This window comes from Lynx rufus, unplaced genomic scaffold (genome assembly GCF_022079265.1).
Source record: "Lynx rufus isolate CCGP_SWC_20201006 ecotype Redwood Valley unplaced genomic scaffold, mLynRuf1.p SCAF_12, whole genome shotgun sequence".
In the NCBI taxonomy this organism is placed as follows: domain Eukaryota; kingdom Metazoa; phylum Chordata; class Mammalia; order Carnivora; family Felidae; genus Lynx; species Lynx rufus.
This window is the reverse complement of record NW_025814826.1, coordinates 58,919,597-58,931,618: the sequence shown is the minus strand read 5'-3', so window position 1 is coordinate 58,931,618 and position 12,022 is coordinate 58,919,597. Positions and strand designations below refer to the sequence as shown.

The window sequence follows — 12,022 nt, the reverse complement described above, 5'->3', positions numbered from 1 at the left end:
TGTGGGTGCTGGGACACACATGAGGTTGTTAATTTGGTTTATCTTGGGTATGAAGGAAAAGAAGAGAGACAAACCTTGGGGAAGAAATGAAAGTAAAAGAAAACAGTACCCCCCCCCAAACAAAAACAAAAACAAAACACACAAACAACAAATGAGAAAACCAAACAGAAAAACAAAAAACTCTTCCTCCAGACCCCAAGTTGTATATAATGGCATTTATATGAAATTATATTTATTTACATGCACATGCATGTAAAATTAGGAAATAGGTGAGATGGACTGGTCTCAGCTGATTTTTAGCAGTACCCGTGCTTTTTGTGACAAAAGCGGGTGTATTGTAGGAATCTTTTGATAGAAACAAAGACAGAATCCATGGTTGTGTGTAGATACGTTGTAGGTGTAGATGAAAGCAAGGAGATAGGTGTGGAAAGATACAAATGTGTATTAGTCTGCAACAGCTGCTATAACAAAGTACCATATACTAAATGGCTTAAGCAACAGAAATTCATTTTCTCACAATTCTGGAAGCTAGAAGTCCAAGACCAAGGTGTTGGCAGGATTCGTTTCTTCTGAGGTCTCTTTCTTTGCCTTGCAGATGGCTGTCTTCTCATATCTTCACATGGTCTTCCCTTTGTGTGTTTGTCCTAATCTCTTCTTATAAAGACACCAATATTATTGGTTTAGGGCCCACCTATAGTCCTCATTTTGACTTAATTACCTTTTTAAAGATCCTATCTCCAAATAGAGTCACATTCTGAGATATTGGAACTTAAGACTTCCACATAGGAAATTTTGGGGAGACACATTCCAAACCATACCAACATCCAACTGTTAATATTGGATATTTCAGAAGATAGGGTGAGAAGGAACATAGAAGCAGCTGATTAGCTCTGTCTTATGTATTTTTTTACTATTTCTCATGTTTCAACAAGCATGTATTCCTTTCCTAGTTTGACAAATACTAAACTGGTTTAATCCATAAAGGGCGTGTGTTCGCTTGTAGGACAGCAAAGTTCAGAAGTTGTGCTTCAGGCAGTTTGTTCCAGGGGGTTCTGACATCATCAGGGCAATTCTCTGAACTCTGCCATTTTCTATATGTTGCTTTGCCCTCCACGTGCCACCTTGTACTGTTCATTCTTTAGCTTCTGGAAGCCATGTTTGCTGCAAGGGTTTTGGAACACACAGCTTCAACCTGGCTATCCACAGGAAAGCGGTTCCTTTCCTTTAGTTCCTATGGAAGAGAGAGGCACTTCCTGCCCAGAAGCTTCAACGAATATGTCTTCCTGCCTTGCTAGTTTGAACTGAGTCACACGTTCTACTGCAAACCAACGTTGGTGGCCAAAGGGTCACATGCTGATTGCTTACGTCTATTGAAGCGCGGCTCCTGGAGCTGAAGGTAGTATCGATCTAGTGTTGCCGAAATTGGAGGGAGGGTAGTTCTCCAGTAGAAAATCTGTGTTCTGTTGGTGTGGGTGGGGAGGTGGATGTTGGGCAAGCAACCAACCAATGCCTTCTACGACTCACCAGGGTCTCCATCGTGGTCTCTCAAGTTCAGTTCTTGTCTCAACTCTCAGGTCCAGCAACACTTCAACACAGCCTCTGCATTTCTCACCTCTGAGTGTATTCACTTCACAGTTAACAAAAATCTCCCCTTAGAACATAGGTTCCTGCAGGGCAGGTGTTTCCACAGCACTGGGAACGGTGACTGGCACTTTAAACGTATTTGTGGAATAGATGAACACACAGGTACTGAGTGTGAGCTGGGTGCTAGACTATTCTAAACACAGAGGATCCAGTGATAAAAACCCTATATCTCTGTTTTCCTGGAGTTTACATTCCAGTGGAGGGAGCAGTACGCAAATAAATATATCATCAGACTAGCCATATGTGCTACAAAGAGACGTGAAGTTTGGGTCGGAATAGACTGTGATGGGGAGACAGAAGGGCGCCATTTTATTTTCTTTCCCAGTTGTATATCACTATGATTGACAAATAAAAACTGTATAGGGGCGCCTGGGTGGCGCAGTCGGTTAAGCGTCCGACTTCAGCCAGGTCACGATCTCGCGGTCCGTGAGTTCGAGCCCCGCGTCGGGCTCTGGGCTGATGGCTCAGAGCCTGGAGCCTGTTTCCGATTCTGTGTCTCCCTCTCTCTCTGCCCCTCCCCCGTTCATGCTCTGTCTCTCTCTGTCCCCCAAAAAAAAAGAAAAAAAAAAGTTGAAAAAAATAAAAACTGTATATATTTAGGTCCTACAATATGATGTTTTGATGTACATATACCTTGATTACCACAATCAAGCTAGTTAACAAATCCATCATTTCACATAGGTACTTTTTTTTTTTTTTTTTTTTTTTTTTTGTGGTGAGAACACTTGAGATCCATTCTAGAAGGTTGCTATTTTAGAGAAGGTGGTCAGAGAAGACCTCTATGATAACAGAGACACCTGATCGGAAACCTAAGTGACGGAAGGGAGCAAGGCTTCAGGATATTTAGAGGACAAGTTATTTCAGATAGAGCATCTTCAAAGACCGTTCTCTCATTTTATCCAGTAGGACTTTTTAGTTTGCCCATACAACAAAAATTAACTGAGATTATTTTAAGCAACCAAAGAAGAATTTCTCATAAAGTGCAGAGGGGTTACTTAGGACCCAGTGGCAGGCATGTGGCAGGGTCAGGAGCAGGTGAATTAAGAGCTAGAACAACAATTAGGACCCAGAAGGAGCTTTCTCCATGCACCCATCTACTCCACTAAGCATTAATTAGCTAACCAATTGGTTAAAATCTCTTCCCCATATTCTAGTAACAGTTGGAGGTGGTGGTGGGGTCAAAGCCAGACGGTATACAATCTAAATAAAGAAAATCTGTAGTGTGTCAGATAGTGATAAGTTCTAGGAACAATACAGCAAGGACAGGGGGTAGGAGATATTATACGGAGTTTTAATTTTTAATTGGGGAATAAAGAGATCTCACTGCAAAGTTGATATTTGAGCAAATCTTTCTTTTAAGTTTATTTTGAGAGAGAGAGAGAGAGCACACACGTGCGGGGGGGGGGGGGCAGAGAGAGAGAATCCCAAGCAGGATCCTCACTGTCAGCACAGAGCCCAACTTGGGGCTCGATCCCACAAGCCGTGAGATCATGATCCAAGTTGGAATCAAGAGTCTGACATTCAAAAAAAAAAAAAAATTAAAAAAAAAAAAAAAAAGGGGCGCCTGGGTGGCGCAGTCGGTTAAGCGTCCGACTTCAGCCAGGTCACAATCTCGCGGTCCGTGAGTTCGAGCCCCGCGTCGGGCTCTGGGCTGATGGCTCAGAGCCTGGAGCCTGTTTCCGATTCTGTGTCTCCCTCTCTCTCTGCCCCTCCCCCGTTCATGCTCTGTCTCTCTCTGTCCCAAAAATAAATAAACGTTGAAAAAAAAAAAAATTTAAAAAAAAGAGTCTGACATTCAATGGACTGAGCCACCCTGGTGCCCTGATACTCGAACAAACCTTAAAGGGGTGAATGCCTGCGTTACCGGCCCTCTGGCCCTCTGGAGGAAGAGATTCCAGGCTGAGAGCAGAGGGAACACAAAGGCCCTGAGGCAGCATTTCCAGCAACTGTAGAGAGGCCTGGGGGGAGGGGCAGAGTGAGCCAGAGGGAAGTTAGCTGGAGATTAGATCGGTGATACTGGGGGAGGCCATATGGGTTTTTTGAACTGTTTTAGGTCTCGACTCTGAGGTCTGACGCTAGGACACAATTAAGGAGGGACTGAAGGAGTCTGGTTAGAGTCGGGACGGAGTCACCTCCTGCTGTAAAGGAGACTGAGAGGGGCGAGGGCAGAGGCAGGGATGCGTGTTAGGAGGCTCCTAAAATAACCCAGGAGAGAGACAACAGTAGCAGAGAGGTGCTGAACCGGAATGGAACTTTTTTTTTTTCCTCCTGAAGACTTGATTTCTCTTCTGCTTCACCTGCACAGCCAGTCCCGGCTTCTTGACGTCTCAAGTTAGACGCCTTTCTTCCCAATCAGAGATCCTGAAGTCTCTGTTCTAACGCCCCAGCTCAGGCTGGGTAATGTGCTCCCTCCTAGTCCACTCAGCCCTGGCTGGGGCATGCGGGGATACGGTACAAGCTGTGCGGCTGGGGTCTCCCCATCAGTGATTTGGGGCACCCCCTGGATGACCCCTGCTCTGATCTGCACCCCTAAATAGATCTATTAATCCCCACAAACTGAACGCCTCTTTCATTCCCTCTTTTTGCCTTTACCTGTCTAGCTTTTTAAGAACTGTACTCAGAGACCCCTCAACCTTCTGTCTTCTTTAGGCTCCCTTCATACTCTTTATAATTGGGTCACATGATCACTCTATTTTTTTTTTATTAAACAGTTTTAAAATATTTATTTATTTTTGAGAGAGAGAGAGAGAGAGAGCTAGTGGTAGAGGCACAGAGAGACAGGGAGACACAGAATCCGAAGCAGGCTCCAGGCTCTGAGCTGTCAGCACAGAGCCCGATGTAGGACTTGAACCCACGAGAGGCAAGATCATGACCTGAGCTGAAGTCGGACGCTTAACCAACTGAGCCACCCAGGCGCCCTCTCACTCTGTATTTTATTTTATTTTATTTAAAAAAATGTGTTTAATGTTTATTTATTTTTGAGAGAGAGAGAGACAGAGACAGAGCATGACAGTGAGCAGGAGAGGTGCAGAGAGAGAGGGAGACACAGAATCTGAAGCAGGCTCCAGGCTCCGAGCTGTCAGCACAGAGCCCGATGTGGGCCTCGAGCTCACAGACCGCGAGATCATGACCTGAGCCGAAGTCAGACGCTCAACCGACTGAGCCACCCAGGTGCCCCTCTCACTCTGTATTTTAATTGTCACTCATTATCGAAGTTGGCTCTGTGATGGTAAAACACTGTATCCCCTTCAGTATTACCAGCACCTAACAACGCTAGGCACATATTGCTGGGCTCGATTATTGCTTTCACATTGAGTTAAGTTTAACTTTGATATATTCACAAGTTGATTTCTTTGCTCTGATGTCTCTTCCTACCCTCCTAGCTGGAAATAAGATGTCTCTTAGGTTGCATGTGTCACTTGCACCTTGTTTGGCATGTACTGATGCCTAGTACAGTGCTGATCTCTATTTTTCTTGGTTGTGAAGAAGCATGAATTTTGTAGGATTCCTACAGGGAAAAGATCTCCTGGGTAGGAAGGCACCTCTCTGGACCGGCAGGTGGCGCTCTAAGCAAGACAGAGATGTGCAGAACTGGTTTCCTGCTCTTGGCCGTGTGTAGGGAAAGAAGCCTGTTCATTTTCACAACAGATACCTATTTCCTCCTTCCTGAAGTGTTCCTGTGATTATCGATTAGGATGTGGGAGAATCTGCAAGTTCCATCGTTAAAGCCAAGGAATTTTTAAATGTGTCTTGTGCAGCAGCCGGGAAAGCACAGGTGCTATTGAGAAGTATCTTTGGGATGGAATCAGACTGGTCTTCTGCAGTGACAATGCCTTCTGAATCCATTAGAGGCAGAAAAACAGCAGATTGCTCTCAGAAAGTGCAAGAATAACCTTTCTTGCTGTCTGTAGTAAATACCTCCCTGACCTGCCGTTTTCAGCCACAGCCTGTGAACACCCTCAGGGACACAGCCTGCAATCTCAACCCATGGCTCTGCAGAGAAGGGTGATTGGCGACAGAAAGTATGCTATCTCCACCTGGGCGTAACCTGCTTGTTCTTTGGGAGGTCTGGGTGATCTGCCTGTGACAGCTGTCAGCCACTGACATCTTGTAGTAAGTCATTTATCTGTCTAGAAGGAGGGGTACATACATCGATCAGTCCTCACTGCTCCAAGCACATCCATCTCGAGATATTCCTTCAATTAAGGGGGGATAGAGTTCTTCAGCCGAGAAAATGAAACTCTTACTTCTCTTAGATCTAGCTCAAAAGTCACTTGCCCAATGACACCTTCCCTGAAGCCTCCTCTATAATAGGAATTCACATTTAGTGAATATTTGTAGGTGTTAGGCATTGTGTTAGGTTCTTTCAAATACATTTTTTAATCCTTGCAATACGGTGTGGTCATTATTACCATTATCATTTTCATGGAGGAAACTGAGGCTCGGAGAGACTTAAGGTAACTCGTCTGAGGACCCACAGTGAGGGAATGGTAGAGCTGGGAAGAGGACCCTGTTTGCCCGGTCCCTTATACATGTCAAGTTAATTGCTCCCTTCTTTGTTTCCACAGACCTTGATGTTTACTTCTATCTTGGGTTTTTTGGCATAGCTCCCTCTTGTGTCCCCTAGGCCTTAGCACAATGGACAGCTCACTACACACGTCCCCTTTAACCTTGCCCAGTTGAATGACAGCCCTCTGCAAAATTAGAAGCCTTTGAGATCTCCTGTGTGGGTTGATTGCCTCCCTTTAAAGGCTCTGCAGGGCTGTATCCTGACCCATAATTGGAACCCTCAACACCCTCTTACCCTCTTTTTCTTTTCCAATCCATCCTTCCTCTCTCAAAGCATAAAAGGAATGACTGCATCATTTATTCTTGGCAATGAATCAACTGTTTATACGTCAGCCCAAAATATGTTTTAGCTGAACGAGATTCTCAAATTCTTTCAGTCGTGAAATGTTAAAAGCTAGATAGGTGCAAGCTGTTGAACGCTAGGTGGTACTGTTCCTCTTCGCTGGGATACCAGTGACCACACACAGGGTCCCTCTGCTTCCATACTGTGCTGAGTCCTGAGACCCGCCTCTGGTGCCCTGCATAATTTGTTCATTTTGTACATAAATGCTGCTGTTTCTGCTGGGACACAGGAAAATCACTGACACATAAGCATCCCCTCCTGTGCCCTTGCCTGTAATGAATGACCCTATGGCCTTCCCATCCTTTTCATGGGGATCTAGTGTCCATGGGGCTTCTAGTTTCCCTCAGCCTATGCCTTCCTTGCTCTAAAAAATCCTACCACTTTCATGCAGATAATTTTCCGATTTCAAGAAGGTCGAGGCTGCATTTACGGCTTTTTCTCCCCTTATTGCCTTCTCTATTTTCCTTTCTTCCTGTGAATTTTCTTCATTTTGTCAAAAAGTCCTTCTCATGCCACCTAGTGCATTTCTAGCCTTCTCCTAAAGCCCTCTTTAGTCTTCCAGGGATCTCTTCTCAGTCAGTCTTTAAGTTCTGTTCTTCTCCACAGCGCATTCTCGGCCCTCAGTGATCATGCGTAAGAAGGACACATAGAAGGTGTAGAGGAATCTCGAGGAGGGTCAGATGCTGTTGCAGAACAGGTAAAGTCTACATGGTGATGATGGTGTTAGAGCTGCACATGGAGGTATGGGTAGACTTAGTTCTTCTGTAACTTTTGTGTTTCTTTTAAAAGGCTGCTCTGCCCTTTTCACAGATGAGAATACTGAGGCCCACACAGGTATAAGTTCTGAGTTAAGACTGTGAAGCTAGGAAGTAGCAGAACTACTGATTAAGTGACTTAAGTGGGTTCTTCCATCATCCATCCACCCATCATCCATCTATTCATCCACCCATTCATCCTCCCTCCATCCATCCGTCCACCCACCCATTATCCATCCGTCTATCCAACCATCCATCCATCCACCTACCCACCATCCATCCGTCCATCTGTCCATCTATCCATCCATCCACCCATCCATCTATCCACCCACCCATCATTCGTTCGTTAGAAGATTTAAGTCCTGCTTAAGATTGCATAATTAATAAGTAGTAACCCTTCTACTCTTATAAGTTTAGTGAGTTGTTTTCACCATTCAGTCATCCATCCATCATTCATTACATTCATTCATTCATTTCTGCATTCAACACTTGTTGAATATTGAATGAATCCTATTATGTGTTGCATAATATACGCACTAGACATATAACAGTGAGCAAAAAACTAAGTCCCAGGGGGCTTACAATTCGGTGACAGGAGGGGGGGGAAGCAGACAACAAACAACAACAACCAATACATAGTATGTCAGAGATGATGATGTCACTCTCTGATGTGTGTGTGCGCACATGTGGTGCTCCGTTCATGCGTGTGTCATCTTGGCAGGTGTCAAGGAGGTTAGGGTGGGAAGGACAAACGTGCCCCCACAATTGTGATATCGACCTTTTCCTTATTAGTCGCTGTACGCTGCGAGGAAGGAGTGAGAGAGGAGTCGGCCAGTGTAGGCCTCCGGAGGCAAGAAGTTGTTCACCATAAACTGCTCTTAGAGAAGAAGCTGGGAATCATTTATTTTTATTAATTTTTTTAAAAGCAGGCTCCACGCCCATTATGGAGCTTGAACACATGACCCTGAGATCAAGAGTCACGTGCTCTACCGGTGGAGCCCGTCAGGGACCCCTGGGAATCACTTCTTGACAACAGTCTCTAGGGGTGCCTTGGTGTCAGTTAAGCCTCTGACTCCTGATTTCGGCTCAGGTCAGGATCTCACGGTTCATGGGATTAAGTCCCACATCATTGGGATTCTCTCTCTCCCTTCTCTCTTCTCTCTCTGCCCCTCCTCTGCTCTCTCAAAATAAATAAGTAAAAAATTTTTTCCTGATGTGGGTGTGCTTTCATCCTCCCCCCGCCCCCTTTTACTTCAAAATAAAGGGGGAATAAAGTCTGAGAGTTGAGGTTTCTGTCAGTGGTTCACACTAAGATTTCAGCATGCCTTGCGGAGGACATTCCTTCACAGATGGCCACGTTACAGAGTGAGGGAAGGGGGTCATTGCCGGCAGAGGAAGCAAATACTTGGGGGGAAAGTCGGTGCAGATAGAAGAAGAAAGGCAAAGTCATCAGAGTGGTAAGAGGAAAAAGCAGTGACGTAGGGGCCATGAAAGTGGGCAGACCTTGATGGCGTTCTAAGGCAATGAGGGATCATTGGTTGTTTGAAAATTGGGTGCCTCCCTGCTTTACAGATGGACAATCTGACCCAGAAAGCTGGCCTCCAAGCCACTCACTTGACTACTTCTGCTCTTTTGTCCCCAGGATTAGACAAAGGAGAGAGAAGGGTGGGGGAAAGAGGCCCAGATTTCCAGGGAGAGACATAAGGTCGCCTGGTAGATGCAGTGAATTACTGGGGCAATCTCCGACACCCCACACTTGGATCCTGAATAATACCTAACATAGAATCAGCCCAAACATGCAAAACCCTCTGTTTTCCTCTCAGGTGACCACCTGCCATCACTGACGTCAAGCCCCTACCGCGCCATCCATGCGGTCCAGATTCCTCAAAATTTCTGCTAGTTTCTAGACACTTGTACTCTGTCCGGTCACGGCTGCCCCTGAGGTTTGGCTTCTGGAAGACTCTTGTCTCTAAATTAGTTTCACCTTCTGGGTTGGTTCTTCACTCTCTGCCCTCACTGACTCTTCTCCACAAACGTGTTCCGGTCACACTGGTCCCGCGTGTGATTTTGGAGGAGGGATTGTCCCAGTTAACTACTGCCATGTCACAAACCGCCTGGAACTTAATGATATGAAACAGCAGTAATTTTATTACGGTCATTGTTTTTTAAAAAAATCAGGAATGCGGGCAGTGCCCTGCGGAGAGGGTTTCTCTACTCCCCAATACGTGAGGCCTCACTCAACTGGGGGTGACAATTTCAGTGGAGTGGAGTAGGGTCGGGGGGTTCCCTGAATCATCTGCGTGTGACTCAAAGGCCGTGCCCAGCTAGGACTGTCCACTGGGGCGCTTACCCACGGCCTCTTCATGTGGCTAATGCTTCTCACAACAAGGCTGGATTCCAAGAGGGGGGATCTCTAGAGCAACCATTTGAGGCAACCCGTCAGAAAACGTAAGATCGATCTTGTGTGATCCAGCCTCTGCTCGGAGCACCCGTAAGCCTGCACTTACTCAAGGATGGGGAACATAGACCCCTACCTCTCAATGGGAGATATGTTAAAGAACTCATGGCCATTTTTGTAACCACCAAAAGAAGGCTATAGTGCAGTGAGGCAATGATAGAAAATTTAATTTTATTCACCCTTAGAAGTCTTTAGCCTTCTCTGTTCCCAGGGGTTTCTCCCTGGGCACGTTTCACCATGGGCTCCTTCCTGCCGCATTGCTATTCCCGTTACCCACAAATTCCTATTTATTTTTATTCATGCGACTGTGAGTTCATTCCTGCATTCAACAAATGTTGACTGAGTGCCTCATATGTGCCAGGCTCCATTTCAAATGCTTAGAATTCATCAGTGAACAAAAGGTGCCATAGGTATTTTTCTTTGAGAGGTTGCATTCCAGGCAGAGGGAAACAACATATAAACATAATAAGTAAATTTCACAAAACGTTAGGTGGTAGTGCTACAGAAAAAGAAAGTGTAGAACATGGTGAGGGAATATGGCACTTGAGGGGGGCGAGTGCCGTTTCAGATAGGCGGCCATGGTAGGCTTCGCCAAGAAGGTGGCATTGTAGTGAAGACATGTGGGGGTGAGGAAGTGAGCCAGGGACTTGTGTGGGCAGAAATAATCCAGATAGGGGTAATAGATAGTATAGAGGTCCTGAGACGGGAGTAGGTCTGGAATATCTAGAGAAGGGCAAGGATGCTACAGTAGCTGGAATAGAGAGAGCGAACAAGGTTGAGGGAGTGACAGAGCCCAGATCAGGAAAGGTCTTGCAGGAGGCTAGAGTAAGGACTTTGTAAGAATTCTAAAATTGGGATCCATAGGAGGACTTTGAGCAGAGCAGAGATTTAATCTGACTTAATGTTTAAAAAGGGCCCCTCTGCTTCCTGTGTCCAGAATAGACCATCGGAAAACAAATGTAGCAGAAGGAAGATGAGTTAGGAGATTATTAAAGCCATTCAGGTGTGAGGAGATGGCGGTGCATGTATTTTGGAGGTAGAGCCAGTAGGATTTCCTGACATCGGAGAGTAAAAGAAAGGAGTCACGGGGAGCTTTAGTGTTTTTGGTCTGAGAAATCACAGTGACGGGGTTCCCATGGATTGAGATAAAGAGGGCTGTGTACGAAAGCACATTTTTTGTGGGGAGGGGGTTGGAAAGATGAGGAATTAAGTTGTAGACATGTTTGGGAAGTCTTGTACAAATCGGTGGAGATGTGAAGTTGAAAATATGAGTCTAGCGTTCAGAAGACGGGCTTGGGCTGGACATAAGAACTTGTGAGCTGTTGGTGTATAGTTGGCATTCGAAGCCACGAGACGGGATTGGGATCACATGGGAGTGAGTGGAGACAGAAGAGAGAAGGAAATCTAGGGCCAAGCGCAAGGACACTTCAGGAAGGGCATGTAGGGAGCGAGGAGCAAAGACAACTGAGCAAGAATGATCACCCCTTTAGATAGAAACACAAAAGGGTGTGTGGCGTCCTGGAAGCCAAATGAAGAAAGAGGTGTCAAAGTCAAGCAGGAGGAGGTAACCAATGGTGTCAGCCGATGCTGACGGGTCCTGTAAAAAGGCCGAGAACTGACCAGTGGATTAACAACGCGAGTATCTTTGTGCAGCCATGAAAAGAACACTTTCGTTGAGGGTGCCAGGAGTTGAAATCTTGACTGGAATGGATTTAAGGAGAGAAAATGGAGGCAGCAAATATAGTGAACACTTGAAAGGAGGTTTGCTGTAAAAGGAAGCAAGGACATAGAGCACTAGCTGTTGGAGATAAATGGTCTAGAGAAGAGAGAAGTTTCATTAAATAAAGGTGGGAGAGGGGCGCCTGGGTGGCGCAGTCGGTTAAGCGTCCGACTTCAGCCAGGTCACGATCTCGCGGTCCGTGAGTTCGAGCCCCGCATCGGGCTCTGGGCTGATGGCTCAGAGCCTGGAGCCTGTTTCCAATTCTGTGTCTCCCTCTCTCTCTGCGCCTCCCCTGTTCATGCTCTGTCTCTCTCTGTCCCAAAAATAAATAAAAAAAACGTTGAAAAAAAAAATTTAAAAAAAAAAATAAATAAAGGTGGGAGAGATGTTGTCAAGAGGGATGCAGTCCAGAGCACAAGAGGAAGACTTTGCCTTGGATAGGATTGTGGGAAGCCCATCCATGGTCACCCCCTAGAGGGAAATGCAGATGTGTATGAGGGTGTGGGGTTTCTCATCTGATTACTTCCATTTTC

At 45.8% G+C, this 12,022-nt stretch overlaps 1 long non-coding RNA gene across 2 annotated transcripts in view; it reads left to right on the top strand.

Moving 5' to 3' along the window:
- LOC124507816 (uncharacterized) overlaps positions 1-12,022 on the top strand; it is an 82,908-nt gene that overhangs the window by 27,228 nt on the left and 43,658 nt on the right. Inside the window, exons 4-5 of one of the 2 annotated variants that reach the window (XR_006961139.1) lie at positions 7,163-7,253; positions 8,104-8,371. The exons of the other annotated variant lie outside the window; for it this stretch is intronic. This is a non-coding gene — a long non-coding RNA (uncharacterized LOC124507816). Of the gene's footprint in view, positions 1-7,162; positions 7,254-8,103; positions 8,372-12,022 lie in introns of those variants that run through there. 2 annotated transcript variants of the gene reach the window in all.